The sequence below is a fragment of the Pristiophorus japonicus genome, unplaced genomic scaffold (genome assembly GCF_044704955.1).
Source record: "Pristiophorus japonicus isolate sPriJap1 unplaced genomic scaffold, sPriJap1.hap1 HAP1_SCAFFOLD_1207, whole genome shotgun sequence".
Taxonomy (NCBI): Eukaryota; Metazoa; Chordata; class Chondrichthyes; family Pristiophoridae; genus Pristiophorus; species Pristiophorus japonicus.
The window spans coordinates 43,627-49,626 of NW_027250871.1; the positions used below are offsets into that span (position 1 = coordinate 43,627).

A 6,000-nucleotide genomic window follows, 5' to 3' on the forward strand; every position below is an offset into this window, starting at 1 on the left:
AAATATGGTCCCCCTGTTGGATTGTGTGTGTATGACAGCACAGTTACACACGAGTTGTCCGTCGTCCCCTGTTGGATTGTCTGTGCATGATGATATGCGGCAGTTCGTCGGAATGGAGGAAGCCGAGAGTTTTGTGATGGACTCTTAACGTCTCATGTGCTTCGCAGAGTTAGTGGCCATTTTTATCAATGCCTCTGTTGTAAATAAAGTATTGCTGCTGTAATTGAAGTCTAGGTTGAGAATGATGAATAAATATTGAAGTTACAAATGCATATGTTACTAATTCTAATATTAATTGCAAAGCCAGGGGAGAGCGCGAACGCAGTCCCCCACTACCACAAATTTTGCAGTCGAGTATCCCGCATTTGGGGACATCGCAGGCGTCAGCACACCCGAAGTGCAATGGGCTAGCCTCGTCCTGGGAAAACCACCTTCTTGATCATGGTTACTCCCCTGCCAGGTAAGTATGCTTGTTGTTCGCACACAACTGCCTCCCGACATCATTCGCTGCCTCTTAACGTCTCAACGACTCATGTATAAAAAATCACAATGTCCCTTTTCACAAAGTGCTGCTGCTTTGACATGTCCATTCTGCTAAAATATTGCAATGTCAAATGATATATACCTTGTGAAAACACTGCAGTAACACAGAAGATGCCGTCCTTATTTGCATATTACCCTTAAAAGGAAATCAAAGCTCCCTCAGTCACATGCCTTCGGGCCAGGGAAAGTTTTCCGCAAAAAGAATCGCGATGTATATTTATTGCCTGTGAAGTAAATGTTTGTCAAATTTTCATGTGAAAACTAATTCAGAATCTGACGTGTTTGAAAAAGCAATGTTCCAGTTTTGCACAGGGGAAGATCAATAGGGAGGTGTGAGCATGTGGCCGGGAGTCTTCGTCACAACAACAGCAACAACAAAAACTTGTATTTATATAGCGCCTTGAACGCAGTGAAACGTCCCAAGGCATTTTTTAAAATTTCAAAATATACTTTATTCATAAAAAAATCTGTACAGTACATTCAATGGCATTTCAGTACATTTCGCTGCGGTCAGCAATCCCATACAATACATCTGGGTGCTGACGGCAGTTCCGTTCGTTACATTTCTTGTTTTTCAGTTCAAGTGCAATTCGGTCCAATAAACGGGATACATTGTGGTACATTCACACAAATTACGTTTCATGTGTCACAATACAGTGCCCGGAATGGGTGACGGTACATTTACATTTTTCTTTTCAAACATGCATTTCGTAACACACCTTGCATTGTACATGGCACGACATTGGTGTTTACAGATTTGGTGCTCAATGTACACAAAAAGTAAATTACAAATGCAGCCCGAGGGGGGTTTGTACAGATTCCATCCCCTGGGTTGACCGTGGCGGAAGGGCTTTAAACTGTGGCCCTTCCCCACCGTGCCTTTGCGGCGACTGCACCAATTTTTAGTGCGTCCCTCAGCACGTATTCCTGGATCTTGGATTGCGCCAGTCTGCAACACGCAGACGTGGACATCTCCTTGCTCTGGAAAACCAGCAAGTTTCGGCAAGACCAAAGAGCGTCTTTGACCGGGTTGATGGCCCTTCAGCAGCAGGTGATGTCTGTCTCGGTGTGTGTCCCTGGGAACAGCCCGTAGAGCACAGAGTCCTGTGTTACGGAGCTGCTCGGGATGAACCTCGACAGCAACCACTGCATCTCTTTCCAGACCTGCGTCGCAAAGGCGCAATCCTGAAGGAGATGGGTGACAGTCTCGTCCGCCCCGCAGCCGGCCCGGGGGCACCGTGCCGTGCTGTTGAGGCGTCGGCTTTGCATGAACGCTCTGACAGGTAGGGCCCTCCTCACCGCCAACCAAGCTACGTCTTGGTGCTTGTGTGAAAGCTCTGACGATGAGACGTTCTGCCAAACGAGTTCGACAGTCCGCTCAGGGAACCACCCGACAGGGTCCACCCTCTCCTTCTTTCGTAGGGCATCCAGGACCTTACGTGCTGACCACTGTTTTATGGCCTTGTGGTCAAAGGGGTTTCTTTTGAAAAACTTTCCCACGAAGGACAGGTGGACAGGCATGGTCCAGCTGGTGGGGGCGTTTCGCGGCAGCGTGGCCAGACCCATCCTTCTCAACAATGGGGACAGGTAGAACTTTAGCACGTAGTGACACTTGGTGTTTGCGTACTGGGGGGCTGTGCATAGCTTGATGCAGCCGCACACAAAGGTGGCCATCAGGATGAGGGCCACGTTCGGAACATCCTTTCCTCCACTGTCCAGAGATTTGTACATCGTGTCTCTGCGGACACGGTCCATTTTGGACCTCCAGACAAAGTGGAAGACGGCCCGGGTGACTGCCGCGGCGCAGGAGTGTGAGATGGGCCAAACCTGTGCCACGTACAGCAACACCGAGAGCACCTCACTCCTGATGACCAGGTTCTTGCCTGTGATGGAATGGTAGCGCTGCTCCCAAAATGCCAGTTTCTGTCTGACCTTGGCGATACGCTCGTCCCAGTTTTTGGCGCACGCCCCGTCCGCTCCGAACCATATTCCCAGCACCTTCAGGAAATCTGGCTTGACGGTGAAGGGAATGGAGGCTCGGTCGGTCCAGTGGCCAAAGAGCATGGCCTCGCTCTTGGTGCGATTGACCTTTGCTCCTGAGGCCAGTTCAAACTGGTCGCAGATTGAGAGCAATCTGCGGACCGACTGCGGATCCGAGCAAAAGACGGCGACGTGGTCCATGTACAGGGAGGTCTTGACCTGAGCGCCTCCGCTGCCTGGGATCGTCACCCCTCTAATGCCCGCATCCTTCCTGATGGACTTGGCAAAGGGCTCGATACAACACACAAACAAGACAGATGAGAGAGGACAGACTTGCCTGACTCCAGATCTGATTGGATATATTTAGTGAATTGGCCTCAACAACTTTCTGTGGTAGAGAATGCCACAGGTTCACCACTCTCTGGGTGAAGAAGTTTCTCCTCATCTCGGTCCCAAATGGCTTAGCCCTTATCCTTGGACTGTGACCCCTGGTTCTGGACTTCCCCAACATTGGGAACATTCTTCCTGCATCGAACCTGTCTGAACCCATCAGAATTTTAAACGTTTCTATGCGGTCCCCTCTCATTCTTCTGAACTCCAGTGAATATAAGCCCAGTTGATTCAGTCTTTCTTGATAGGTCAGTCCCACCATCCCGGGAATCAGTCTGGTGAACCTTCGCTGCACTCCCTGAATAGCAAGAATGTCCTTCCTCAAGTTAGGAGACCAAAACTGTACACAATACTCCAGGTGTGGCCTCACCAAGGCCCTGTACAACTGTAGCAACACATCGTGAAATAGGAGGTGTGTGGGGGGCCTGACCCATCCACCTCCATGGCACGAACCTGGTATTGCAGTTACTTCCAGGAACGGTGCAGTGGCTCTCGGCCTTTTGGCTAAGAGCATTGGCGCAGAGTGATCCTTGATGTGTGCAAGGTGACCTCTGGCGTTTGTGATTTGACAAAGAATTGGAAAGATTGGCTACGAATTTAAAACCCCCTCAAACCCCCTCGCTATGAAGGCCAACATGCCATTTGCTTTCTTAACCGCCTGCTGTTCCTGCATGCCAACCTTCAATGACTGATGTACCATGACACTCAGGTCTCGTTGCACCTCCCCTTTTCCTAATCTGTCACCATTCAGATAATAGTGTGTCTCTGTGTTTTTACCACCAAAGTGGATGACCTCACATTTATCCACATTATACTTCATCTGCCATGCATTTGCCCAGTCACCTAACCTATCCAAGTCACTCTGCAGCCTCATAGCATCCTCCTCGCAGCTGACACTGCCACCCAACTTCGTTTCATCGGCAAATTTGGAGATACTACATTTAATCCCCTCGTCTAAATCATGAATGTACAATGTAAACAGCTGGGGGCCCAGCACAGAACCTTGCGGTAGCGCACTAGTCACTGCCTGCCATTCTGAAAATTACCCATTTACTCCTGCTCTTTGCTTCCTGTCTGCCAACCAGTTCTCAATCCATGTCAGCACACACCCCCCAATCCCATGTTGTTTAACTTTGCACATTAATCATTAAGGGAGACATTTGAGCCACTGAAATGTGATTGAGTGTTGTTACTTTAAACGGCAGACTGACTCCCCCTGTTGGATTGTGTCTGTATCAGAGCTTCTCCCTCGCCCCATGTTGGATTTTCTGTGCATCCTCATGATCGGCAGTCGCTCGGAATGGAGGAAGCCTGTTGTTGCCTCGACTCCGAGAGTTCTGTGATGGCCTCTTAACGGTCAACGAAGCTTTGCAGGGTACTGGCCATTTTGAATCACTCCCTCTGTAAAAATGAAAGTATACCGTGACATTGATCAACAAACATTGAATTAACAAAGGCATATATTTATAATTCTGACAGTAATTGCATAAATCAGGGGAGATCGCGAACGCACTCCCCCACTACCACAAATTCTGCAGTCGAGGATCCCGCATTTTCATTTGGGAACATCGCAGGCAATGGCACACGAGGAAGTGCAATATAACCTGGGAACACCATCTTCTTGATCATGGTTAATCCCCTGCATGGTTTATGCTTAATTTTCGCACACACTGCCTCCCGACATCATCTGCTGCCTCTTAATGTCTCAGCGACTCATGTCTAAAAATCACAATGTCCCTTTTCACAAAGTGCTGCTGCTTTGACATGTCCATTCTGCTAAAATATTCCAATGTCTAATGATATATCCCTTGTGAAAACACTGCAGTAACACAGAAGATACCGTCCTTATTTGCATATTGCCCTTAAAAGGAAATCAAAGCTCCCTCAGTAACATGCCTTCGGGCCAGGGAAAGTTTTCCGCAAATATAATCGCGATGTATATTTATTGCCTGTGAAGTAAATGTTTGTCAAATCTTCACATGAAAACTAATTCAGAATCTGACGTGTTTGAAAAAGCAATGTTCCAGTTTTGCACAGGGGAAGATCAATAGGGAGGTGTGAGCTTGTGGCCGGGAGTCTTCGTCACAACAACAGCAACAACAAAAACTTGTATTTATATAGCGCCTTTAACGCAGTGAAACGTCCCAAGGCATTCCCCAGGACTAAGACCTGTGACATTCACCCCCTGCGGTGGAACCATTTCACCAATTTCCCATAACCCATCTCACTCCACCTTTTCTTGAAGTGGGGCTCCAATTTTTTGCAGAGCCGCTATCAGCGGGCGTGCTTTCAGCTGCCTTGGCCCGAAACACTGGAATTCCCCCCAAAACATCTGCTCCTTTAAGACGCTCCTTTAAGACGCTCTTTGACCAAACTTTAGGTCATCTGTCCTCACACCTCCTTATGTGGCTCGGTGTCAAGTTTTGTTTGATAACACTCCTGTGAAGTGCCTTGGAATGTTTTACTACGTTAAAGGCGCTATATAAATGACACATTGATCAGTAAATAAGGATAAACTTTTTCCAGTGTCAGAAGGTCATTAACCAGGGGACAGAGATTGAAGAAAATTTGCCAAAGAACGAGAGGCAACAGGAGGATGTCCGCTCCCCGACCTGAAGCGACTGAAGGTAAAACAACATTATGCAGCAAATTGTTGTGAGCTATGTGAAAAGGTGGTGGAAGCACATTGAATAGTAATGTGGAAAAGTTCATTTGGATAATACTTGAAGGAAAAATACTCATCACTGAAAGAGTGAAAAGAGTTGGCCGCATGCTCTGGCCCAGCATGTAACCATTCATATTAAAAACTGGAACCCAGCAATTTCTCTCACTTACTTTGTATACTTTTTTATGAATTGCAAAGTCTGCATGGCAGCCCCACAGTGTCCTGGTCAATATTTATTCCTTAATCAACATGACAAAAACAGATTATCTGGTCATTATCACATTGCTGTTTGTGGGAGTTTGCTGTGTGCAGATTGGCTGCCGTGTTTCCCACATTACAACAGTGACTTCACTCCAAAAGTACTTTATTGGCTGTAAAGCGCATTGAGACATAGAAAACGTGGAGGAACTCAAGAGGGATTA

At 47.4% G+C, this 6,000-nt stretch overlaps 2 non-coding genes across 2 annotated transcripts; both read right to left on the minus strand.

Moving 5' to 3' along the window:
* Nucleotides 1–304: 304 nt before the first annotated feature.
* On the minus strand, nucleotides 305–468 carry LOC139242080 (U1 spliceosomal RNA). The gene has a single exon (XR_011589102.1). It is a non-coding gene; the product is annotated as a U1 spliceosomal RNA (small nuclear RNA).
* Nucleotides 469–4,405: 3,937 nt separating this feature from the next.
* LOC139242082 (U1 spliceosomal RNA) lies at nucleotides 4,406–4,565 on the minus strand. The gene has a single exon (XR_011589104.1). It is a non-coding gene; the product is annotated as a U1 spliceosomal RNA (small nuclear RNA).
* Nucleotides 4,566–6,000: the final 1,435 nt, after the last annotated feature.